This window comes from Micromys minutus (assembly GCF_963924665.1).
Source record: "Micromys minutus genome assembly, chromosome: 8".
Taxonomy (NCBI): Eukaryota; Metazoa; Chordata; class Mammalia; order Rodentia; family Muridae; genus Micromys; species Micromys minutus.
Window position 1 is genome coordinate 63,576,410 of NC_137977.1, and position 27,024 is coordinate 63,603,433.

The 27,024-nt window shown below is 37.0% G+C and overlaps 1 pseudogene across 1 annotated transcript in view; it reads left to right on the forward strand.

The window, feature by feature from the left end:
* The first annotated feature begins 5,097 nt into the window (after positions 1-5,097).
* The window catches only part of LOC308423432 (ubiquitin carboxyl-terminal hydrolase 14-like), a 45,805-nt pseudogene continuing 23,878 nt past the window's right edge, over positions 5,098-27,024 (forward strand). The window contains exons 1-3 of the transcript in view: positions 5,098-5,131; positions 13,840-13,913; positions 16,898-17,018. The product of the transcript in view is annotated as a ubiquitin carboxyl-terminal hydrolase 14-like (transcript). The remainder of the gene's footprint in view (positions 5,132-13,839; positions 13,914-16,897; positions 17,019-27,024) is intronic.

Below are 27,024 nucleotides of genomic sequence, written 5' to 3' on the forward strand. Positions count from 1 at the left end.
ACAAGGACACACGTTCCATGTTCAAACCACCAGAGTGGGCTACTTCCATTTGAAGTACTGGCCAGGGGAGACTCTGGGACTCCATAAGCCACACAGGCTATTGTCACTGCTGTTGGTTGCATTGTAAAATTGTAGTGTGAGTACCTTTGCATCAAAGTACATTCTGGATATAGGAATTACCTAGAGAAATTGGACCGTGACTGACTCAGAGGCTTTCTACCTGCTGATTAGCTTTTGCAGTACTTCTTGGGGGAATTGTTCTAATAGGCCTACCAAGATATGGACTTTTCATGGTACAGTACCAATAGTCCAAGGAAGTAGTGCTCGCTGTTACAATAGGGGTACAACTATTACATAGATAACCAACTGCTTCACAATTAAAATTAGTGTATGCTCCACCAAGGGAAAGTCACAACGGATACTGCCCTCCAGTGTGAAAGCTCACATCTTGGAAACCTGGAGACTCTGAAGAGGAGGAACAGTGGACTTGTAGTGCATGTCAGACTTCTTCTAAGCATTTCTGTTCATACCCATAGATTATTGATGACACCGAGCTGTTCATCCTCAAAGGAAACGTCTTCTAAATGGTGGGAGTCATATTCAAAGTCTTAAGCTCAGAAACTAAGTGACTAGAAAGAAAAAAATAAACACGTATAACACTCCTTCCAAGGACTGGGAAAGATTAAAGAAAAAGTGGGAAAAATGTAAAAGCCAGCAAAGGGAGTCTCATAGAACCCAAGTAGCCTCATGCCTCCTCCCCAAGGTTATAAAAGCTTAACATCTACAGGGGAGAGAGCCTTCGAAAGTCAAGGTACCTGCAGGTCATGCAGAGAGCTCTAGGGGGCGCAGTTTTTATGGATTGTTACTCATGCTGTGGTAGACTATTTAAAGGTATATCTGATTTTGAGTTGTTGGTGTTTCTATAAGTAAGCCCTCATGCATAGTGATGTTAAGACCCCTAGTAAACTAACTGACTCACTGAGCTTGACTTGATTGGAAACATTTATTAGGTCTGCAATCATGGCCCTAACCGAACTAAATAGTATTTGTTCATGTTTTCCCAGGAAACGTCAAACAACACAACGTGTAACCTATGATTTTATTAGCTTAATTTAATTCAAGAGAAGGAAAATAAATACATTTTATTTTAGGTAAATATGTAGATGTATAATTTATTATTATCAGTGTTTGACCAAAGAGTCTCTTTCTTTAAGTAGTTAATGTGTTACTGTGTAGTAATAATTAAAAAAGGCTAGCCACCTAGAAAGAGAAGGTAGTTAGGTAGCTCATGTTGATGGAAGTAATGTTCAGGGTTGTTATCATAAAGTATTCATCAAGTGCCAACATTGCTACGAAATTTGTATACACTGTTCATTTCCATCGTTGCACCTAAGGTGCTATTATTTCTGATAATATCTATTGCCCATCTGTCTTAAGTATCTACTGCCTTATGCATGTAGCTGCTTGCCTCACCCCTATATTTGTGTTAGAAGCCTGCCAGATGCTAAACACTGCTTGGGGTACTGCTCAAATAAAAATAAATGGGTCGATAATACCTGCTAAAGACAATGTTACAAAATACAAAACCATCAAAAAGCCTGTGTGGCTAAGGTAGGTTAGCCATCAGGAGGGGTCTTCTGGAAGGGGAAGTGTACTAAGCAGCAGACCAGACCAAAATAATTAAGAAGGACCAACCATGAAAGGAGGTTTGACATCCGGAGAAAGACAAACGGCAGATAAATAACCACAAAGTAGAAGCTTCCTCTCGAGTAAATGACAGACAGGAAGGTCTCCACATCATGTCAATTAGGTCTGTTTTTAAAACGTTTCTGCTATTTTTGACTAAATCTCTAAGAGGCTACACTAGCACAGAAGTTAAAGGCTGAAGTAATTAGTAATTAACATTTTCCTGCTCCTAGATTGTGAAGTCACATAAGCCCTATTTCTAAGACTGTATCTGAAATCCAGCTTATATCTTATTTCTCAGCTCCCCTTAATGATTGCTACTTTAAACATGATAGGTAAGAAACAATAATCCAGATGCTCCATGGTTTATATAGTATACAAATTATATTTAATTCATACCATGAAATAATAGTCAGCAAATATAGCAAATTATTAATTCACTCATCTTCAAAAATTTTCTAATGAATGATGGTGAATGAGGAAACCGATCTGCAGTAAGATGGGACAGGAGCCTTACTATAACCTAAGCACATTTAAAAAAATCTGAAGCATATAAAGGCCTGAATTTGTGATTTGTATTTACTCTACACTCTCCCATCCTATGCAAAATGTATTCAGGAAAAATTAGGTGTGCTAAACATAAATCAAATAAATTTAATTCATTATCAAAAAATGAACCAACCTGCACAATCATTTTAGAATTAATTTTAAAATTAAATATAATTACATATAAATTTTTGGTATATTTTTTATATTTTATGTTCATATATAAAATATGTTACATATATTGCAACATCATATATAATATTTATATTCATATATTTTATATGTATAAAATAATTTTATTTTATTTGTAAATATATGGATATAATTTTTATTAAAATAAAACTTAAATGTATATTATATGCTTATATATACTATAGAATTATAATTACATATTTTAAATATAATTACTTAATGATATAATTTATATATTTATATATGAATTTACATTTTATAAATATATAGATGTATCATATATAAATAGTATAATTATATATTATATATTATAAACATAAAATTTTATATATCAAATGCAAATACATAAATATTATATAAAAATTACATTTATTATATATTTTTAAAATAAATATAAAATATTTATTTTATATATAGTAAATACATATAATTTTAATTTAATTTTACAACTAAAATTTAATTTTAGAACTAAAAATCTAATACAGATGAACTCTTCTGTTAAGTTCATTAGTATATTTTGTCAAGGTGACAGGACTGAGAAACTTGATCACACTTAAATGTAAATCACTCCAACTGAAACACAAGCAGAGAGTAATGAAAAAGGAGAAGATCGGGGCGGAGCATCACTGGAAAGCTGTACTGAAGACCAAATCTGTGACAACTGTCAACTCCCCAGAATTTGAACTCTGAGAGGTGTTCAGCTACAGGTCTCTCCTTCCTCACTGGGTTAGATGTTGTGGACTTTCACTTTCACATGCCACATATTTTCATGGTCCCTGCATTTACCTCTCCTTTTAAAAGTTATGGTCTCAAAATTCCAATTTCTTCGGCCTTGATAATCTTTGGTCTCCAATCTTCTAACTTGTTGAACAAATGGGGTTCTATTTGGATTCCCCTCACCTGTAGTGAAAGTGCAGACACTATCTGTCTTCCCCCAGGTTTTATAACTCGTTTCCAAACCTCTAATCTTTCAAGCAGCTGCTTTGTGTGTTTCCTCTGGCTTTTCTGTTGGTACTCTTGTCCTTATGATTGCACATTTTCTAGAAACATATGTCTGTATTGTACACATTTTCTCAGAGTTATGTCATTAGACCTGTACCTTTCTGGTAGAGTTGAATGTCACATCAGAATCAACGTCACTACAAGGGGACTGAGTCCTGGGAGGAGTCATTGCTTCCTACCTACCACTAGCTCCATCACTGTGAGCAGGGTGGTTCTTGTTGACAATTCGGTTTTCTTATCTGGAAGTTTATAGCACTGAAGTCCTTTCTAGAACCTTCCCAACATTCTGAATCGAGGGCAGATTACCAAGCACAAATCTATTTGAGGTTTACATGAGAACCAGTTTCCCCTTCGTTTATTTGAAAGAGCAAAATAACGAGGAGAATTCCAACCTGCTTTGCGGCTGCCCAAGCTCCTGCTCACAACTACAGAAATTACACACGTTCAACTCAGATATGATGGAGTTCTTGGTCTCTTTTCTGAACAATGACAAACAGAGAACACCCGCCATGTCACCACAGGATTAGCAAGGACTGGTTCTAATCCTTCTAGTACCTTCTCCATCCAGCTCAAAACTCAAGACACCAGCAAAATCCTTCACTCTCTCAGGCACCTGTTTATTGAGAGAAACATTAACAGCCGAGGAAGAGGATCTTCAATAGAAAAGCTAAATATAAAATCCATGTGGCTAATAACCTTTCCCTCTGCTTTCAGGCTTCTGATATTCAGATAGTTGCAGATTAAAAGACTCCACTTCTATCTTTAGAAAACATAAATAAAGCATTCAAATGCTTTCTGCTGTTCCTTGGAGCAGAAGCCTGAGGAGAAATGACATCTAACGAGGGCCGCCTTTAGACTGCGTTTCCTGGCGCCCCGGCTAACTCAGCATTTTTAGGTTTGTCTCCCACGCTGTGCCTCAGCCGAATTGCATCTGAGCTTGCCTGCCACCACACCATCACACAAGCTGCAGGGCATTTCGTGAGGCGATATTTTAAATAAACTTTCCATGGCAATGTTGTTTCTAATGTGGTTGTACGGAGGCTATGTTTGAGTTTATTATCTGCTGATGGAAAAAAATCACAAAGCATTTGCTAGACAAGAACTCGGAGGTAACGTGGTCCTGCTCTTATCGCTTTCCAACAATTAAACTGAGTTGTTGGGTAGTATTTCAGTTCCCATGGGAGGAAGGCATGCTCAACCACATTTCAAACAATAAGAGTGATGTTTCTTCTCTAGTTCAGCCTGTGTTGCTCAAGCACAAATTTTAATTAATGCAATTTCTTCTCTTCCCCAGGTCATTCCAGCTGAATTTACTTTGAATGCAACAACATAGAAAAGTCTCCAGGGAATTTCTTTTCAAAGTTAAGCGTACAGAGACACATGGCATGGGGGGGAAATGGAGAAATGGCAGCCCATGAACGGGCACCGATCTTGACGTAGAACGAGCCATTAGAGAGTAATGTGCCCGTTACAGCATCACCCTCAATCATCATGGCTCCACCGGCCACGTCTGGAACTTTCTGCACAGGAAAGCTTCCTACTTTGGTAGACTGAAGAGTGAATGAATGAAGTAGATACTTTAACAGGAATCACGGGACTTCAGAGAATCTGTAAGGACAATAAAGCAACACATTTTTTTCCCTCTGCACTCTAAGCAAAACCGTAGTTAGGATGACTGGTGTGAACACGCTGAGTCGTGGGCGAGGTGAGTTCTGCCACTTGCCTGCATCCTCAGCGTTAGACCATGCTGGTATACTCATTCGGAAAGCTATCCAGCGTCTCTCCTTTTACACCACAATGTATTTCCCTTGAGTGTTCTATTGAAAATCTAAAACTGTTTTTAAAGAAAATCATACTTCAGCAGAACAGTAGGCAAACAAAACAAAAAACCTTTGAAATGCGAAGTTCTGGGTGGATAAAACCCCTAAGTTCGCTGCAATCTGAGAATGTGACACATACTAGAATATTAATTACAACAATGCTGATAGTGGCATGTGTTTAATTAAATCCTCACAGAAATCCATGGAGCTAGCAACTGCTGTGTTTTTTTTTTTTATTTGGCCAAGAAGCTCATTTACTTAGCATAGTGAGAATTTAGGTTCCTTTAAAAAGCCCAGTTATGTTCTGTGGACGTGTTTTTGTTTTAATCCCAGGTGTGGGAATAGTTTGTCTACAGCCATTATGATTGTCTTGAGCTCTAGGAAGGGCATGATTATTGCCAGGTGCAGACGGTTTCTTTCTGGGGACTCTGAGGAGCATATTAATGGGAGAGGCCCAAGAGGGTCTGTAGAGGTGTTTGCTGCCCCTGCTGCTGGTTGCTGTTGTTGCAGTTTCGAAAGTGGTCGTGAGCAAAGAGACAAGAAGTTGGAAATATCCTGACAACAAAGATTGGACTGGAACCCCTGGAATCCAATGCCCGAACCAGCAGGAAGTATCTAAAGAGGTCTATTTTCTCTTTTCCTCTAACCTTCTTTCTCTCCTACCTAGTGTTGGGGGTTGAAAAGGATGAGAGTTGGACAGACGTTGGAAGAGTAGTAGATGTTAAGAACCTAATAAAATAGCTTTAAAAATATGCTAACAACTTAGTCTAGGTGAAAAAAAATCACTATATGCTTGGGATGGGATATGAACCTGGTACTAACAGAACAAGAAGCCATGATAGCTCTGGTCCTTTGACAGACTGAGCAAGAATTATGAGGGACAGACTAGATCAACAACATTCTTCTACCTTGTCTATACCTTGATTTCATTTGAAGAAAGTGGTAAATTTAGAGATGTTGCAGGCATGTGTATGTGTGTGTGTGTGTGTGTGTGTGTGTGTGTGTGTGTGTGTGTGTACATCTATATATACAGTCAACATATTGCAATGCTTTCAAAAGTTTGATTATAAAGTTTTCAGAAGTGCCCTCCTACCCAGTGGGTATATCCGAGGTTAAGATTTGGCATTTAGAACTTCTGGCTCAACTACAACCTTTCAAAAATTTCTGTCAGAAATTCCCTTCTACTGTTATATCTCTACAGTACAAACTAATCCAGTAAGTGTCTGCTGTAAATTACCCTAAATAATTTGTCATTCCCAGTTGCTTGGCTTTAATGGTTATAGGAAAGAAATTTTATACTTTGGGTGACATATCCTCAATTATGGCCTGAAAAGACCTTTACCTGGTGTTCTTGAAGGTGGACAATTTAACTCAGAGTCTAGCTACATTGTGTCTCAGACAATACTTCAATAGTAACTTGCCCAGTATGCAATGATTTTTTTTTATGCTCATCTGTAAGAGATATCTAATGCCCTTTTGTACCAAAGTGGCCTTGGCTACATCTGTTATTGCTCATTCTCTTTCCTTGAGTATTTCAGCTTTTTTTTGGTCATTGATTCTGAGAGAAAGATGTGGAGATTGATTGGCAGCTTAGACAAAGAGCTGATGTTAGAGGTGAGCCTAAAACTGAGAAAACAACTGTAACCAGAGTGGCTGACACCTGTGGAGTGAAAAGGTGTTAAGACTCATTCCATGCACCCTATTCTCAATAGTGTCAATGTCAGAAGACAGGGAATTTCCTCCACCGTAAGGGTCATTATTCTCTGATCAGCTGGACATGCTATAACAAGCTATTATTTAGACCAGGGCTTCTAGGGAGGGATTCCCGGTATTCAACTGTTTCTAATCTGGATTGGTGGCAGAATTAGGGTAGAGCTCAGATGGATTGCTGCAATCAGAAGTCATTGGCATAGAGAATAAGGGTATTGTTTCAGCCATGAATACCTAACCATTTGGTTTCCACTTCCTGTTCCCATTCAGACTCTTCCCACAGGTTCTTGAGAGACAGCTAACAATCATTCTTGTTCATGACATTCTGTCTGTTGTGCTCTTTGAAATGTTATTATGCAGGGCCTGCAGAGATGGCTCAGCTCAATGGCTGCTCATCCAGCGGACCTCTGTGTGAACCGCAGTTCCAGGGAATCCATTATCTTCGGCTGTCCATAGTTGGTTCTGTACCCAGATGGTGAACGATGCATGCAATCAAAACATTGAATGTACACATTCAATGAAAGTAGATAAATCTTTAAGGGTTTTATTATACAGAATTACCAAACTGCTCTAAGCATATGCCCTCTCTTAACCCACTAACCTCCCTCTTCTCCTCACGGCATTAGTCACACTTGTTTCCTTGTTTTGCTTCTAATTTCATGTCATCTGAAAGTATATGATTTTATTGATCTATAATAACCAAACTGCAGAAACTAAAGCAAAAAGTTGTGATAGTTAACCTTTGACACTAATTTAATTAGTTTCATTCTGTCATCAACAGTCTCATCTATTTCCCTGCAGATGAGAGTAACCTCATTCTTCTTTGTGTATGAATATATACGATGCATATAAACCACATCGTTCTCATCTCCTCCTTTAGTGTGGACACCTGGTTTAATGCATAAATCAGCTACCGTGAATAGTGTTGTATAAGCATTGGTGTATATGCGTCTCTGGGATGCAGTGATTTGGAGTGGTGCATCTTGGTTCACGTTAAATTATTTTTTAATTACACTGTATTTTATTTGTTTGCATGTGTATTTCACTTGTGATCTCTTCTAAAAATCTTTTATAATGTCACCGAGGGTGGGTTTCATGTGATTGGGTTCCATATTCTTTTTATGTCAATACATATTCATTTTAATTAAAATAAAGTTACATCACTCCATCACTTCTCCCATTTTCCTTTCCTCCCCCTAACCCTGTCATGGCCCCCCATTTTTGTTTTAATTGATTGACACATTTCCTTTGCATATTATTGTTAAACACATGCGTGCACTCATACACACATATCAATTTGTTATGTTGATTTAGTGTTATTTAATGATGTATGATTTTATTTACTGTACTGGATAAATCATTAAGGAGCTCATATCCTCATACTGACTCCCACAGTGGTAGGACTAATGTACGGTCCCACATAGCAATGTATAAGGATCCCATTGTGTCAGAACCTTTGTTAGTTTATTAATGACTGCATTGTGACTGGGATAAAATGGTCTATCTTTGTGCATTAGTCAGAGTTCTCTAGAGTTACAGAACTTATGGTAGTCTCTATATAGTAAGGAAATTTGTTGATGGCTTACAGTCTGTAGTCCAACTCCCCAACAATGGTCAGCAGCAGCTATGAATGGAAGACCAAAGATCTAGGAGTTGTTCACTTCCACAAGACAAGCAGGCAAAGAGAAGAATGTCTTTCTTCTTCCAGTGTCCTTATGTAGGTCTCCGACAGAAGGTGTGGCCTAGACTAAAAGTGTGCACCACCACGCCTGGATCTGGGACTTGCTTTGTTCCAGAAGATATTGAGCTCAGAGATCTCCTTGCCTTAGTGTCCTAAGAGTCATAGCCTCTGTGCCTCAAGTTCAGGATCACAGCCTCCCAATTCTGGATTGTGGTTCATTCCAGATATAGTCAAGTTGACAACCAGGAAGAGCTACTATAACATTTAATTTACATTTCTCTGTTAGTGATTCTAAAGTTTTAAAAATATATCTATTTGTACATCATCTTATAAGAACTACTCATTGCATTATGCAATTTATTAATCAATCAGCTCTTTTGTCTTTTTGTTTTTGAGTTATTTATATATTTTGAATATTAATTACCTGTCAGATATATAGCTGGCAAATATTTTCTCTCATTCTGAATTTGATTGTTCCCTTTGCAGTGAAAGGTTGTTAAATTTCATAAAGTCCAGTTTTCTGATGATTTGTATTGTCACTTAAGTGACTGGAGTCCTATTCAGAAGGTATCAATCAATGTCAATATCTTCCATTCAGGTTTATAATGTATTTAAATTTTATTTTTATACATTGTAAAAAAATCTACGTTCAATTTTTACACGTGGAATATCCAGTTGTGTCATCACCCTTGAAGATGTTATCTTTTCTCTAGCATATGTCTTTGAGCTTCATGGTAAAAGTCAGATAGCTGAGCTGGGTATAGTAAAAGTTTTTCTGTCACTCTTTGTTAAAGTTGTCATTCTACATTGTACACTTTAGCATCTTTATCAAAAACAAGATATCTGAGCTGGGCATAGTGGCTCATAACATTGATCACAATTTGTGGGAGGCAGAGGCAATTGGAATCTTAGAGTTTAAAGCCAGTTTGGACGACACAGTGAGAACCTGTTTCAAGAAACAGAAACAAATTCTGATGCTTAAATACTATAACAATAGAAAATTATCTCCTTTTTAAAATTTTGTATTTGACATTTTTTACTTACATTTCAAATATTATCCCCTTTCCCATTTTTGCCTCTAGATTCTCCTACCCCATTCTCCCTCCCCCTTCCTCTATGAGAGTGTTGCCTCACCCACCCAATCCCTCTCATGTCCTTGCCGTGGTTTTCCCTGCACTGGGTATTGAGCCTTCATAGCACCAAGGACCTCTCCTCTCCTTGATGCCTGATTAGGCCATCCTCTGCTACATATGTTGCAGGAACCATGGGTCCCTCCATCTGTACTCTTTGGTTGATGGCTTTGTCTCTGGAAACTGCAGGGTCTGGTTGGTTGATATTGTTGTTCTTCCTATGGGGTTGCAAACCCCTTCAGTTCCTTCAGTCCTTTATCTAACTCCCTATTGGGGAACCCATTCTTAGTCCAATGGCTGTTTGAGGATATTCGACCCTGTGTTTCTCAGGCTCTGGCAGAGCTTCTCAGGAGACAGCTATGTCAGCCACATGTGAGCATGTACTTCTTGGCATCCACAATATTGTCTTGGTTTGGTGACTGTATATGGGATGGATCCCCCCAGTCTCTGGATGGCCTTTCCTTCAGTCTCTGCTCCAAACGGTGTCTCTGTATTTTCTCCCTTGAATATTTTGTTCCCCTTTTTAGGAAGGACTGATGCATATCCTTTTTGGGCTTGCAAATTCTTGAGCTTCATGTGGTCTGTGGATTGTATCTTGGGTAAACTGAGCTTTTGAGCTAATATCCACTTATCAGTGACTGCATACTACCTGTGTTCTTTAGTGATTGGGTTGCCTCACTCAGGATAATATTTTTTAGTTTGAACCATTTGCCTAAAAATCTCATGTAGTCATTGTTTTTAATAGCTGAGTAGTACTCTGTTGTGTAAATATAGCACATTTTCTGTATCCATTCCTCTGTTGAACAGTATCTGGGTTCTTTTTAGCTTCTGGCTATTATAAATAAGGTTGCTATGGACATAGTGGAACACGTGTCTCTCTTATATGTTAAAACATCTTTTGGTTATATGCCAAGAGTGGTACATGTGTGTCCTCCTGAAGTACTATGTCCATTTTCTGAGGATCTGCCAGACTATTTCCAGAGTGGTAATACCAGCCTGCAATCCCACCAACAATTGGGAAGTGTTCCTCTTTCTCCACATTCTCCCTAGTATCTGCTGTCACCTGAGTTTTTGATCGTAACCATTATGACTGGTGTAAGGTGTAATCTCAGGGTTGTTTTGATTTACATTTGCTTGATGACTAAGGATGTTGAACATTTCTTTAGGTGCTTCTCAGACATTCAATATTTTTCAGTTGAGAATTCTTTGTCTAGCTCTGTACCACATTTTTAATAGGGTTATTTGATTCTCTGGCATCTAGCTTCTTGAGTTCTTTGTATATATTGGATATTAGTCCTCTATTAGATGTAGGATTGGTAAAGATCTTTTCCAAATCTGTTGGTTGCCATCTTGTCATAATGAAAATGTCCCTTGCCTTGTAAAAGCTTTGAAATTTTATGAGGTCCCATTTGTTAACTCTTGATCTTAGAGAATAAACCACTGGTGTTCTCTTCAGGAAATTGTCCCCTCTTCCTATGTGATTGAGGCTCTTCCCCATTTTCACTTCTATTAGTTTGAGTGTATCAGGTTATATTTGGAGATCCTTGATTCACTTGTACAAAATCAGAAATGAAAAGAGAGACATAGCAACAGAAACAGAGGAAATTCAAAAAATCATCAGATCCTACTAGAAAAGCCTATACTCAACAACAATAAAAAATTTGGATAAAATGAACAATTTTTTAGACAGATATTAGGTACCAAAGTTAAATCAGGATCAGACAAACCATCTAAGCCATCCTATAAGCCCTAAAGAAATAGAAGAAGGCATCAAAAGCCTCCCAAACAAAATGAGCCCAGTACCAGATAGATTTATTGCAGAATTCTATCAAACCTTCAAAGACAACCTAATACCTATTTCACAAAATAGAAACAGTAGGAATGCTGGAAAAATTGTTCTATGAAGCCACAATTATGCTTAAACCTAAACCACACAAAGACCCAACAAAGAAAGAGAATTTCAGAACATTCTCTCCAATGAACATTGATGCAAAACTACTCAATATAATTCTCACAAACTGAATCTAAGAATACATCAAAATGATCGTCTATCTTGATCAAGTAAGGTTTCATCTCTGGGATGTAGGGATGGTTCAATACATGGATATCGATCAATGTAACCCACTATATAAAAAAACTCAAAGGAAAAAAAAAACATGATCATCTCATTAGATGCTGAGAAAGCATCTGACAAAATTCAGCACTCTATGTTAAAAGTCTTGGAAAGATCAGAAATTCAAGGCTCATACCTAAACACAGTAAAAGCAATATACAGCAAAACAGTAGCCAACATCAAACTAAATGAAGAGAAATTTGAAGCAATCCCACTAAAATCAGTGTTTAGACAAGGCTGCCCACTCTCTCCCTAACTATTCAAAATAGTACTCAAAATCCTGGCAGGAGCAATTAGACAACAAAAAGAGGTCAAAGTGATACAAATTGGAAAGGAAAAAGTCGAAATATTACTATTTGCAGATGACATGATAACATACTTAAGTGACCCCAAAATTCCACCAGGGAACTCCTAACCTTGATAAACAACTTCAGCAAAGTACCTGGATATAAAATTAACTCAAACAAATCAGTAGCCTTCCTCTACTCAAAGGATAAACAGGCTGAGAAAGAAATTAGGGAATTGACACCTTTCACAGTAGTCACAAATAATAGTCACCTTGGTGTGACTCTAGCAATTGAAAGATTTGTATGACAAGAACTTCAAATCTCTGAAGAAAGAAATTAAAGAAGATCTCAGAAGATGGAAAGATCTCCCATCCTCATGGATAGGCAGGATTAATATAATAATAAAAATAGCCATCTTGCCAAAAGCAATCTACACATTCAATGTAATCTCCATCAAAATTCCAACTCAATTTTTCATAGAGGTTATTTCTTGATTTTTTTCTGTTCTAGTCCACTGAATTCCTTGTCCAAGTTTGTGCAAATTCCTTGTTATTTTTATTACTATGATTTCATAGTATTTCTTAGAAACTGCTATCTCCAGTCTTCTTCTTTTGGCTCAGAATTTCTTTGGAAATCTGATACCTTTTATGCTTTTATAAAAATTTGGTTTGTTTTTTATATTTCTGGGAAAAGTGATATTTCAATTTGAATGAAGACTGCTCTTTTATAAACTAAGAAAATCACAGGTAAATCATTTGAGTTGGATACAATACAATCATTCTGAGTTAGGTAATGCAGACTTATAAGGGAAAAATTAGCATGTTCTCTCCTATGTAGACACTACCTTTAAATCATTAGACATGTGTGACTAAACTGGAATAACCATAGAGGAAAGCAATAAATTTCTCAGGGCTTTAAAGAGATGGAAAGAGAACACAAGTAATATAAAGGGGGCAGGGAGAACAGTGCAGAGAGAAAAAATAAATTGCAACTCAAAAGGGCAGAATAAAGAAACATGTACCGGAATAAATAATGCTAACAATCTCTCATGTGGAGACCTACTATAGAAGGTCCTATAATATATGCATAAAATACATAAGAGGAGTTTAAATAGAGCTACTCTATAACAGGAGAATGCCACTCCTAGACACTAAAGGCTATAAAATAATAAGTTCAATGCCCCTAGAACCCTCCAACCCCAACCATTACAGTCTACTCCAGAAGTTGCATTGTCAAGGACATACATCTGCATTGAGTCATAAGACAACAAGAAATCAAGCTAATATTTACCTAGAAGTTTAATACAAACTGGCTAGCTTTAATAGTGCTAGAAGGAGCAGCTAATGGAGGACAAAAGAAGAAACTTATGGCCTTGAACTGTTATTGGAGACAGTATGTATGTATGTATGTATGTATGTATGTATGTATGTATGTATGCATGTATGCATGCATGCATGCATGTATGTATGTATGTATGTATGTATGTATGTATGTACATACATAGGCCCTAAGGAAGAACCTGTTACATGGGTAGTTTTAAAATGACTCCAAATGACTATTCTTCCTTTTTTTTTTAATAGTTGATGTTGATTATGACAGAAACTCACAAACAGTTGGGGTAAAAGTAAAAGAGGTTTGAATAATTGACTTTAAATGTTCATCTCTATTACAGACACTCTCCGAAGGCTCAGTGATCATCATGAAAAAGTTGACAGAAATCTTTTAAATGCTAAAAGCTGTGGAAAAGTAAAACCAAGCAAGCAGTGTTCACAATCAAAGTAAAGAAGTTGCATACATAAAGTCACAGCAATTGTAACAGAATGCAGAAGACTTGTTCATGCTCAAGCCAGACAGAATCCCAGCAAGTAAAAGGAGGATATTGACATGTGAGCCGAATATCATGACGGAGACATAGAATGTGTTTTCAATAAATAGAAGAATGTTTTCCGTTCCTATAGAAATGCTCACTCAGAGTGAGAACCCTAATAAACACCAGGTAGACAAGAATAGAAAAGAAGTCATCTCGACATTTTATAGTAGAAATTTTAAAAATACAGACTTCAGAAGAGGTACTAAAAACTGTAAGAGAAAAGGTCAAATCATTGATGAAGGCAGACTATTGATATATCTAATTAGGCAACAGAAATTTCTGAAGAGAAAAAGCCTGTAAAGATGTATTCCTAAACTATTATACCCTGCCAAACTACTAAAATGAAAGAAAATTTAATTTATCATTATAAAAACAGATTAGAGTAATTTATAATCAATAAGCCAACCCATCACAGAATATTAAAAAAAATACTTCACCCTAAATGGAAGTATAAATTCACCAAAGAGATCAAGAAAATAAATAATCACAAGTCAGTTACTCAGAAAAGGTCTGCCCAAGGCTCAGGGAACTTGAAGAATGAATAACAAAAAGAATAAAAGGCAGGAAACATTATACCCAGGACATGGTGTAGCTGTTACACATGTTTTTTACAGAAGCTATGATTAGCTGCACAAGATCTATACAAGATTAAACCAGTTAAAAAAGCCAGCAAGGACTGAAGAGAAATTTCAAGGCCCCATACTGAGTTCAGGAACAGTTAGCAGTTGATGGCTGCAGAGCAAGAGAACACCACTTCTCTTTAGCCACAAATTAAGATTTAGTGAGTTAAAACTGTAACAAACCAAATAGATGGGGGTAGATTGATGTGCTAGAGGGTCAAGGTTGAACAGTTGGAAGGGAGATTGAGTGGTGGCCATCGTCAAAACACATTTGTATGTATGTATGAATTTTAATGAATTATAAGAGCAAAAAGGAGGCTGGAATAAGAAATAGACATAAGAGAATAGTTAAAGTGAAACAAAAACAAATAAATAATAAATTTTTAAAATAGCTGAAAAATCCATCTTATTCTCTGCATGTGCAAATGTATAGGGTCCTTGGATATGCCTATATATGGTGAAGCAGGTAGGTGTTGTGGTGGTGGTAGTGGTGGTGCTGGTGAAGGTGAAGGTCATTAATGATGTAGTGAGTGCATGACATTGCTGATACCACCCACTGACCTAAATAGAAAAGCCTTATGAGAAAGATTGCCTCTGCTTCCCAGACTCACTCTCTAGCTCTTTCCACACACAGGCAGGAAAGGCACAGAAATGACACCATTTAGAAGAGGACGCATGGTGAATGGAATGACAAATTCTAGAAGAGACAAAAAAGAATGAGAATAAAATAGATCTAAGACTTGCATCACTGACAATATTGATGGGGAAGTCACCACTTCTAATTCCGTAACAACCAAGAACAAATAATATACTGAATGCTTCAGTTGTGTCATAGAATTATCATATTCATACAAAACTACTCCATTGTTAACTAGTCTAGGGACAGAACCACTTCTGATTTCTTCTGTTTGTTTTGTCAACATGCAAAGATTCTAGAAATTTCTTTAACAGTAAAGTATAATTCTATTCATTGTAGGAACATTTGATTGTTCCCTTTCCTTCTCCCTGAGACAGTTCTTTCACTGAGTGCTATTTAGTAATGCTGGAGTGTGTCACACATACACAATCCCTTCTAAGAGTTGAATGAGCTGAAAAATAGTGTCACATGTGCAAAAGTGTCCTTAGAAGATATTACTAGATAAATCCTGTCACTGAAGGCAATGTATACTTTAATGTAGAAGCAAAAGAAATCACACTACAAATGAACTGAAAGTGTCTCAGCTGGCTTGTGTTTATAATCCCATGATGCATTATGATGGTGGCCAAGGAGAAAAGTAATCAATGATCTTACCCAGCTATAGACCTTGCACACTCCAGTACCAGCCAGTTAAACAAGATCAACCACATGTGAGATACTGGTTTGGCTATTTTGCCTTTCTGATTGGATATGTAAGTTTCTCAGCAAAAGGGAACTCATGACTTTTAGGTAAATCTGGTCAAAAACTGGTGGCTGGAGAAATCATAGATCCTATGGAGAAAACTTGAAAACTTACTGCCGATGATTAACAAAATGCTATATAAATCTGTACTCATATTGTTTTTTCATGAAATTCTTAGGCAAATGGATGGAACTAGAAAATATCATCCTGCAGTAAACCAGTTGTAAAAAAAAAAACACACACAAGGTATGCACTCACTGATAAGTGGATACTAACCCAAAAGCTCAGCATATCCAAGAAATAATTCAAAGACCACATGCAGCTCAAGAAGAAGGAAGAACAAAGTGTGGATGTTTCAGTCCTTCAGTTCTTAGAAGGGGGCACAAAATACTCATGGGAGGAAATACGGAGACAACGTGTGAAGTGGAGACTGAAGGAAACGCCATATAAAGATGCCTTGTTGGGCATCAATGGAAAGAGAAGCCCTTGGTCCTGTGAAGACTTGAGGTCCCAGTGTAGGGGAATGCCAGGGAGATGGGAGGGAGTAGGAGGGTGGGTGGGAGAGCACCCTCATATAAACAGGGGGCGGAAAAATGGGATGGGGTTTCCTGGAGGGGAAATGAGAAAAGGAGATAACATTTGAAATGTAAATAAAGAAAAAAAGGAAAGACAAAAATAGTAAGCACAGAATGAGAGGGGAATGTGTGTGTGTGTGTGTGTGTGTGTGTGTGTGTGTAAGTATGTTAATAAAATAATTTTGTCTAATATATATATATATATATATGTGTGTGTGTGTGTGTGTGTGTGTGTGTGTGTGTGTATGCTTATATCTTAGCCTAATGCTCTTACTTTTGATTATAGAACATCCTTTGTGTAGAAAGTAACAATAAATACAGAGACACCTACCTGGTCACAGTCAAAGTGTTGAAATTAAGTGCCTGCTCACCCACAAAGGAGACACCAACAGTATCTCCTCCAAAAGGCAAGGGAATATCATGAGACAGAAAGATTATGAGAACTCAAAATTGAGGAGAAGTGCCGTGAATCGTCCTCTTTCTGTAGAAGGCTGTTGAAATCGAGAGAACGGATATCTGTGGCTACTTGTAGGACATGTACTGACATAAAATAATAAAAAAGGAAAGAACTGGCTAGAAGAGTTCACCAGGTTAAGAGAAGGTGAAAATGACCACAGGATACTCTTTGTTAATAAGATGTGTTCAGTGATTAAACCAAATTAAAAGTATTACCGCAGAATGTGAACCCCCAGGTTCATATTGTAACATAGTGAAACAAGCATAAGGTCAGCCTAGTTGTCCTTCTCACTACTGCTGTGCTTTTCTCATACACAGAATTGATCCACAGGGTTGATTTCTGAGCACAGATATGAAGTTGGCAAAATTCTACTCAGAGAGGCAAGTGTGTTTGCCTCCTATGTACATCCTAGACTGCTCTTTCCAGATCCTTTGCCAAACAGCCAGTCAAGAAGCATGATCGGGCAGGAAGACCTTGATCTCTGATGTTAGAATCTTATCTTCCAAAGGAACAGGTAAGTACAGAGTCTTGTGAAGTAGTGTTTGAATGAAGGCCATTGGTCTGATCGATTGGGTTCTGAGAAAATGAAATGACTTTCCTTTGTGTACTACTACTCTTTCCAAAGCATCTCAAGTCATTTTGGACAACTGCAGTTTTTGGCGATGAAGTTTTCTCAGATACAGCAGTTTAGAGTAGTATTTCCTTAATGGTATTCTCTGCGTGTGATTTGTAGTCTGGATATATTCTACCAATTTTATATTGTATTATAGTTTTTAAGTGTTGGTTTGTCTTCCATCTTTATCCAGAAATTAGCAATTTTCTATTAAAGAGTTATATTAATATAAACTACACACTTAGCAAAAAGGATAGTAGGGCTTATTAGCAATCATTGCCACCAACCTGATCATCACTGATACTCTCACTGCCAAGTTACCAAACCTGAGGCTGCTCTTCAGAAAACTTTAAATCCATCCACCTCAATAGACAAAGAAGATAAATTTATGAACAAATATGCTTTTGCTATGTTGTCCTCAAGTATCTGCATTTGATCATGTCAAATAATTCTGATCGACTCTGCTGAGATTTCAAGAACATAATTCAGTATTTTTAACAAGCTGTACATTATCTCTTCAGAATGTATTCATAGGCTACAAAGGTTTAACAGTAATATTTTTAACTCTGTCTTTACCAGGACTTTATGGTAGGTTTACCCTGGTCTTAGTTATTCATCATGATCTAAAGAACTCTAAAGAAGAATAAATATTTAATGTTCAAGGCAGAGACCGTTGTGTGTTTGGATGCTGTTTTGTTGTCATGGTGAAATGTAACTCCATTATCTGTTCTGTAATGCATTGGCTGTGTTCCTGGCCACTTTGCTAAGTATTTAATTCATACTGTAACTACCATAATTGAGCTTTTGCTTTAGAATAAGAAATATGAAGTCCAGAGAAATAGAAGAAGGACTTATGTCCAAAATCACAAAGATGATCAGGGACAAAGATTGACTCTGATCTTAATATATGTGATGGTTAATTTTAATGGCCAACTCAACACAACCAAGAATCACCAAGAGAGGGAGTATCAATGAGATATTCTCTATATTGGGTTGGCCTATGGGCGTGTCTATAAGAATTGTGTTTTTAAATATTTATTTAAATATTTAACTTAAAATATTAATTTAAAATATTTTAAATATATATTAAATATATTGTTTTAGTAATACATTTAAAATTTATTTGAAAGAACAAATATATTTAGTATTTAAAATATTAATTCTTTGAAAATTTTATACAATAAATTTGTATCATGTTTACAACAACTCTTTTCACAACACCTCAACTTTCCAAATCCACTTCATGTTTTCTTAGAAGAGCAAGATGACTGGACCAACAGCCTGTCTTTGCTCCTTTGGTACCCATTACCTATGGGAACCAGCATGTCTGACTTTTAACAGGGGGTGTGGGATTTCTTACATAGTAGGCAATTTGTCAGCTAAGCCAAATCCGAGACTTATTTAAAATGTTTAAATCTCACAATCCAATAATGTCTCAATACCTCCAAGTTATACTTATGGTTTTAATAAATATTTTCTCTTATGCTATCGGTTTTCAAAAACATTTCTTTGCACCACCCCTCTGATTCATTCTGAATAAACTATATAAGGCAGTTTGGTGAGAAGAAAAAATGGGTAAAGATGAACATATGGGAACGAATCACAAAAGAGAGCAGAGCCTTAGGGAAAAATATAAGTGACATACTCTGAAGACTGTATATTACTCTCTCCTCTGTGAGTTTCAGGTTTATTAATGTGTGCATGTGGGTATATATTAGCCAGTGGTGTAACTTTGCTTTGGTCTTGGAGAACTTTTATATTAATTTCATAAACTTCACACTATGAGTTTGAATGATGAAAACATAGATAGTTCTCAGTGCCACAGAGCACTTCTTTTCTGATAAAAGACCTTCTGCTGAGTAAAAATATTTGGGAATCGAAAGCAAAGAATATTTGTTTGTAGATCTCTGGCACTGAGATTATTTGTAGGAAGGGTATCTGTGGTCAGACAGCAAGAACACCTGGCTTATATATTGTGTTCCTGATACTGCAGTTTAATGCACAGCTTAAAGCAAAAGTGAAATAAAAGAAGAAAAAGAAGACCAAGAAAGAATACACTCTGATATGTACCTTTCCTTTTTTAAATGGTTTTCCAATATCCATCGACAATCCATTATGTTATTATTTTATTGGATATTCTCTGTATTTACATTTTAAATAATATCCCCTTTCCTCCACTCCTATCCCCCTCTTCCCTTCCACTTGCTTCCATGAAGTTGCTCCCTCTCCCAGTCACTCTCTCCAACTCAGTGCCTTGTCATTCCCCTACAATGGGGAAACATGCCTTCACTGGACCAAAACTTCTTCTCCCATTGATGCCAGAAAATGCTATACTATGCTAAATATGCAACTGGAGCCATGGGTTTCTCCATGTGTGCTCAAGGGTTGGTGTTTTAGTCCAGGGGAGAATTAGAGGGTTTGGATGGTTGATAAAGTTGTCCTTCCCATGAGGATGCAAACACTTTCAGCTCCTTCAGTACTTTCTCTAGCTCCTTCATTGGGGTCCTTGTGTTTAGTCCAATGGTTAGCTGCAAGCTTCCTCATCTGTATCTGTATGACACTGGCAGAACCCCTGAGGAGGCATCTTCATCTGGTGCCTGCCAGCCATTATGGCTCCACATCAGCAATAGTGCTTGGGTTTGGTGGCTGCATATGAGATATATCCTCTTTGAGGCAGCCTCTCAATGATCCTTTCTTCAATCTCTGCTTCTCCACTTGACTTTGTATTTCCTCCTATGAGTGTTTTGTTGTCTCTTTTAATAAGTACTTGGATATCCACATTCTGGCCTTTCTTCTTTTTCAGCTTCATAAGGTCAGTGAATGGTCTTTTGAGTATTCAGAGTTTCTGGGGTCTAGTATGACCTAATCAGTGAATGCATACCATGTGTGTTGTATTGTGACTGGGTTTTATCACTCTGGATGATAGGTCTGTCCATTTGCTTAGGAATTTCACAAAATCACTGTTTCTAATAGCTGAGTAGTACTCCATTGTGTAAAAGGACCACGATCTCTGTATCCATTTCTCTAGTGAAGAACATCTGGGTTCTTTCCAGCTTCTATTATAAATCAGGTTGCCATAAACATGGTGGAGAATGTATCCTTGTTATATGTTGGAGTGTTTTGGGGTTTATGCCCAGGAGTGAAATAGCTGTGTCTTCAGGTAATACTATGTCCAGTTTTCTGAGAAACTACCAGACATCAGTGTTTCTACAAGCTTGCAATTTCATCAACAATGGTTGAGTGTTACTTTTTCTCCACATCCTAGCCAGAATCTGCTGTCGTGTGAGATTTGATCTTAAACATTCTGACTGGTGTGAGATGGAATCTCAAGGTTGTTTTGATTTGCATTTCCCTGAAGACTAGGATGTTGAGCATTTCTTTAGATGCTTCTCAGCCATTCAGTATTCCACAGTTGAGAACCCTTTGCTTAGCCCTGTACCTCATTTTTAATAGGATTATTTGATTCTCTGGAGTCTAACTTCTTGAGTTTTATGTATATATTTGATATTAGCCCTCTATCAGATGTAGGATTGGAAAAGATCCTTTCCCAGTCTCTTGGCTGTCATTTTGTCTTCTTGACAGTGTCCTTAGACTTACGGAAACTTTGCAATTATATGAGGTTCCATTTGTCGATTCTTGATCTTAGAACATAAACCACTGGTTTTCTGTTCAGGAAATTTTCCGTTGTGTCTATGTGATCTAAGCTCTTCCCCACTATCTATCTGTTCTATTAGTTTCACTGTACCTGGTTTTATGTGGAGGTCTTTGATCCACTTGGACTTGAGGTTGTACAAGGAGATAAGGAGGGATCGATTTGCATTCTTCTGTATGTATGCTGACTGCAAGTTGAACCAACACAGATTGCTGAAAAGGCTATTCCTTTTCCATTGAATCTTTGAGCTCCTTTGTCAAAGATCAAGTGTCCACAGGTGTGTGGGTTCATTTCTGGGTCTTATATTTTGTTCCATTGATCTTCCTGCCTTACTCTATACCAATACAGGTTTTTACCACAACTGATCTGTAATATAGCTTAAGGTTAGGGATGGTGATTTTCCTGGAAGTTATTTTATTGTTGAGAATAGTTTTTAATATCCTAGGGTTGTTTTTTTGTTATTCCTGATGAATTTGAAATTGCAAATTGTTCTTTCTAACTCTAAAAAAAAATTGAGCTGGAATTTTGATAGGGATTGCATTGAATCTGTATATCACTTTCAACAGGCTGGCTATTTTTACCACATTGATCCTTCCAATCCATGAGCATGGGAGATCTTTCCATCTTGTGAGATGTTTCACTTGCTTAGTTAGAATCACACCAAGGTATTTCATATTGTTTGTTACTATTGTGAAGGGTGCCATTTCCTATTTTTTTTTCCTCAGCATGTTTATCTTTTGAGTACAGGAAGACTACTTATTGATTTGAGTTAATTTTATATCCAGCCACTTTGCTGAAATTGTTTATTAGGTATAGAAGTTCTCTACGGGAATTTTTGGGGTCACTTAAGTATGCTATCATATCATCTGCTTTTTGGTTTATATCCCTTTGAATTCCTTTTGCTGTATAATTGTTCTGGCCTGCACTTCTAGTACTATATTGTATAGGTAGGGTGAGAGTGGGAAGCCTTGTCTAGCCCCTGATTTTAGTGGGGTTCCTTCAAGTTTCTCTTTATTTAGTTTGATGTTGGCTACTGGCTTATTGTATATTGCTTTTACTATGTTCAGGTGTAGGCCTTGAATTCCTGATCTTTACAAGACTTTTAACATGAAGGGATGCTGAATTTTGTCAAATGTTTTCTCAGCATCTAATGGAGGATCATGTGTTTTTTTTTTTTTCCTTTGAGTCTATTTATATAATGGATTATGTTGATGGATTTCCCTTTATGGAACCATGCCTACATCCCTGATATGAAGCCAACTTGATCATGGTGTATGATCACTTTGATGTGTTCTTGGATTGGGTTTACAAGAATTTTATTGTATATTTTTGCATTTATGTTCATGAAAGAAATTGGACTGAAGTTCTTTTTTTTTGTAGGGTTTTTGTGTGGTTTAGGTATGAGCATAATTATGTCTTTGAAGAATGAGTTCAGCAGTGATCCTTCTGTTTCTATTTTATGGGAAAGTTTGGAGAGTTATTTGTATTAATTCTTCTATGACGGTCTGTTGTAATTCAGCATTAACCCCAACTAGTCCGGGGCTTCCCCCCACCCCCATTGGGAGGCTTTTCATGACTGCTTCTATTTTTTTAAGAATTATGGTAGTGTTTAAACAGTTTATCGTATCTTCATCTAACTTTGGTACTTGGTATCTGTCTAGAAATTTGTCCATTTCCTATACATTTTCCAATTTTGTTTAATATAGGCTTTTGTAGTAGGATCTGATGATTTCTTGCATTTCCCAAGTTTCTGTTGATATGTCTCCCCTTTCATTTCTGATTTTGTTAATTTGGATACTTTCTCTGTGCCCCCTAGTTAGTCTCGCTAAGGTTTTATCAATCATGTTCATTTTCTTAAAGAACCAACTCCTGGTTTTGTTGACTCTTTATACATTTCTTTGTCTTTCTATTTGGTTGATTTTAGCTCTTAGTTTGATTTATTTCATACTTCTGTTGGGTGTATCTGTTTCTTTTTGTTCTAGAGATTTCAGGTGTTCTGTCAAGCTGCTAGAGTATGATCCCTCTAGTTTCTTTTTGGAAGAGCTATAAATTTTCCTCTTAGTACTGCTTTGATTGCACCACTTAATTTGGGTGTGTTGTGCCTTCATTTTTGTTAAATTCTAAAAGATCCTTAATTTTAAATTTTTTTCCTTGACTATGCTATCATTGAATAGAGCATTGTTCAGCTTTGATGTATGTGTGAGGGTTTGTCATTTTTATTGTTCTTAAAGACCAGCCTTAGTCCATGGTGATCTGATAGGATTCATGGAAGTATTTTGAACTTCTTATATCTGTTGTAGCCTGTTTTGAGACTGACTATATGGTCAGTTTTGAAGAGGGTACTGAGAAATGCTGATAAGAAGGCATATTCTTTTGTTTTAGGATGAAATATTCTATAAATGTCTCTTAAATCAAATTGGTTCATATTCTCTGCAAGTTTTACTGTGTCTCTGTTTAGTTTCTGCTTCCATGATCTATTTACTGAGAACATCAGGGTGCTGAGGTCTTCCACTAGTATGTTTTGAGCATAGTAGTTTCCTTTATAAATGTGAGTGCCATTTTATTTGAAGCATAGATTTTCAGGATTGAACGTTCATCTTGATGATTTTTCTTTTGATGAGTAAAATGATTCCTCAACTTTTTAAATAACTTTTGGTTGAAAATCTATTTTTTTTTGATATTGGGATGGCTACTCCAGCTTGTTTCTTAGGACCATTTGCTTGGAAAGTTTTTCCTTAACTTTTTACTTCAAGGTAGTGCGAGTCTTTGTTGCTGAGATGAGTTTTCGGTGTGCAGCAAAATGCTGGATCCTGTTTATGTATCCAGACTGATACTCTATGTCTTTTTATTAGGGAATTGAGTCCATTGATGTTAAGGAGTATTAAAGAATAATGATTGTTGTTTCCTGCTACTTTTGTTGTTAGAGTTAGAATTATGTTTATAGCCTTTTTTCTTTTTGATTTGTTGCAAGATTAATTTCTCGCTTTTCCTAGGGTGTAGGTTTCCTCCTGGTTTTGGAGTTTTCCATCTATTATCCTTTGTAGGGCTGGGTTTGTAGACAGATATTGTGTAAATTTGGTATTGTCCTGCAATATTTTGATTTCTCCATCTATTATAATTGAGAATTTTGCTGAATAAAGTAACATGGGCTGGCATTTGTGATCTTTTGGGGTCTATATGACATCTGATATCTGTCCAGGAATTTCTACCTTTCATAGTCTCTGTTGAGACATCTGGTATAATTCTGTTCAGTCTACCATTATATGTTACTTGTCCTTTTACCTTTCTGCTTTTAGTATTCCTTCTTTGTTTTGAACTATTATTCATGTATTCAGTGTTTTGACTATTATGTTTCCGGAAGAGTTTCTTTTCTGTTCTACTCTATTTGGAGTTCTGTAAGTTTCTTCTATGATTTTATTGAATATATTTAGTGGGTCCTTTAAGTTGGGAGTCTTTGCTCCCTTTTATACATATTATCCTTAGGTTTTGTCTTTTCATTGTTTCCTGGATATCTTGGATGTTTTTGGGTGGAGTTTTTTGATTTTTGCATTTTCTCTCACTGTTGTGTCAATGTTTTCTATGTTATCTTCTGCCACTGAGATCCTCTTTTTTTTTTTTTTTTTTTTTTTTTTTTTTTTTTTAAAGTGGTGATGCTTGCATCTATGACTCAAGATCTTTTGTCTCCTTTTGTGATTTCTTTATTGTTTCTGTTTCCATTTTTAATTCCTTCACCTCTTTGATTATGTTTTTAAGTGATGTTTGTGTTTCCTCTTTAAGAGTTTCTGCTTGTTTACATGTGTTCTCCTGTAATTCTTTAAGGGAGTTATCTATGTGCTTCTCAAAGACCTCCATCATCATCATGAACTATAATTTTAAGTCCATGTCTTGTTTTTCTGGTGTGTTGGGAAATCCAGTACTTGCTGTGGGGGGAGGACTGGGCTCTTATGTTGCCATGTTGTCTTGGTTTCCATTGCTGAGGTTCTTGTGCTTGCCTCGTGCCATCTTGTTATCTGTGATGATAGGTGATCTTGTCTCTGACTGGACTGGAGCTTGTTTCTCCTGTGGGCTCAGGAGGGAGATTTCTCCTGGGTATTCTGCTCTCTGTGAGCAAGCAGTTAGTTTTGATGGTGATGACCTGGCTCTGTCTCTGGGCCAGAACAGAACCGTTTCCAGCCATCACAGCTCTACCTGTACCCCGAGAGTTCCTCAAGGTCTCTTCCTGGATAGTCAGTGGGAAAGGGAGTGGGGGTTCACAGTGAACTCAGGTAGGATCCTTCTTCTGAGGCTCTTCTGGGTGATCAGCTGTCTGTGGGTAGGCCCTGAGTCCTGATGGTCGTGACACAATTCTGTTTCTAGACAATCCCTTTAATCTTTTTTTTTTTTTTTTTTTTTTGGTTTTATTTTGTTTTTCAACTTTTAAATGAAAGTGTGTATTTGAGGCTTATAGTTTCAGAAGGTTAAGTTCATGACCATCTTGGCAGGTATTGCAACAAGCAGTCAAGCACATTGCCAGAACAGTGCTCCTATTTGATCCACAAGTAGGAGACATGCAGGAACAATGGAAATGGCACAAGCCTTACAAGACCTCAAAGCCTGCCTCCAGTCTTACGTCCAACAAAGCCATATCTCCTAATCCTCCTGTTAAGTTCATTAAACACTGGAGACCAAGTTTTTAAATATATGAGCCTATGTAACCTACCCATTCCCTTCAAACATTTACAAGATCTCCTTGCAGGGGTGTTCTCTCTGTTTCATGTATCACAAACATGGTGGTTGTGTGGGTGAATTCTAAAGTATGATAGGCATATTTGAGGAAAACCAAATGCTGTCCGTGATAAAAGGGGTGAACACATGGTAAGTGTTTCATGGTGATGGCCATGCAGTGGGAATTTTTGAAAGTGAAGTTTATTTTTTTTTTACTGTCTTGTGAAAATCATTGGTGATGCTTCCAGACTATGAATATATATATATATATATATATATATATATATATATATATATATATTCAATCAGTCAGAATCTTTAAGAAACACACAGAAGTAATAGTGAAGACCATTTAGCTAGAGGAGTATTTACAGAGGTGTAGGAGTGTTAAAGGTACCAGTGGAAAAGGAGAACAGTTGACAGTTCCATCATCCAATAGTGTTGTTATCTCTTATACGCAAGATAGAATATAACTATCTCTAACTCAACTAATTGGTCATGGTAGGAAAGACTCTGGCCTAGAAGAAATTGCAACTCTATCAAGGAAAAGACAGTCTCTGGCAGAACAAAGCCGAGTGGCTGTTTGATACATGTTCTGACATCTTGCTTATGTACACACAGACGTCTGTTGGCTGCTGCTCTCTCCAGCACAGAGAGTCAGAGTATGTAGACACTGCAGTCTATCAACTTTGGCAGCTGAGGTCTGCACACACTCTATAACCTATAAAAATCCTCTCTTCCTTTTGGCATTGTTTTGTATATCCCAGGCAGGCCTCACATACGCTGTATAGATGAGGGCAGCCTCCCATTCCTTTTCCTCAGACCTAAATTTCCCATACTCTATGATTACATGCATGTGCCATCATAGCTGGAATTTGATGTCCTGAGGAGTCAAACCCAGAGTGTCTTTCATACTAGACATGTGTTCCACCAATTCACTCATAACTCCAGCTCCTGGAATAAATAATATTTAGAACAAATGCTGGA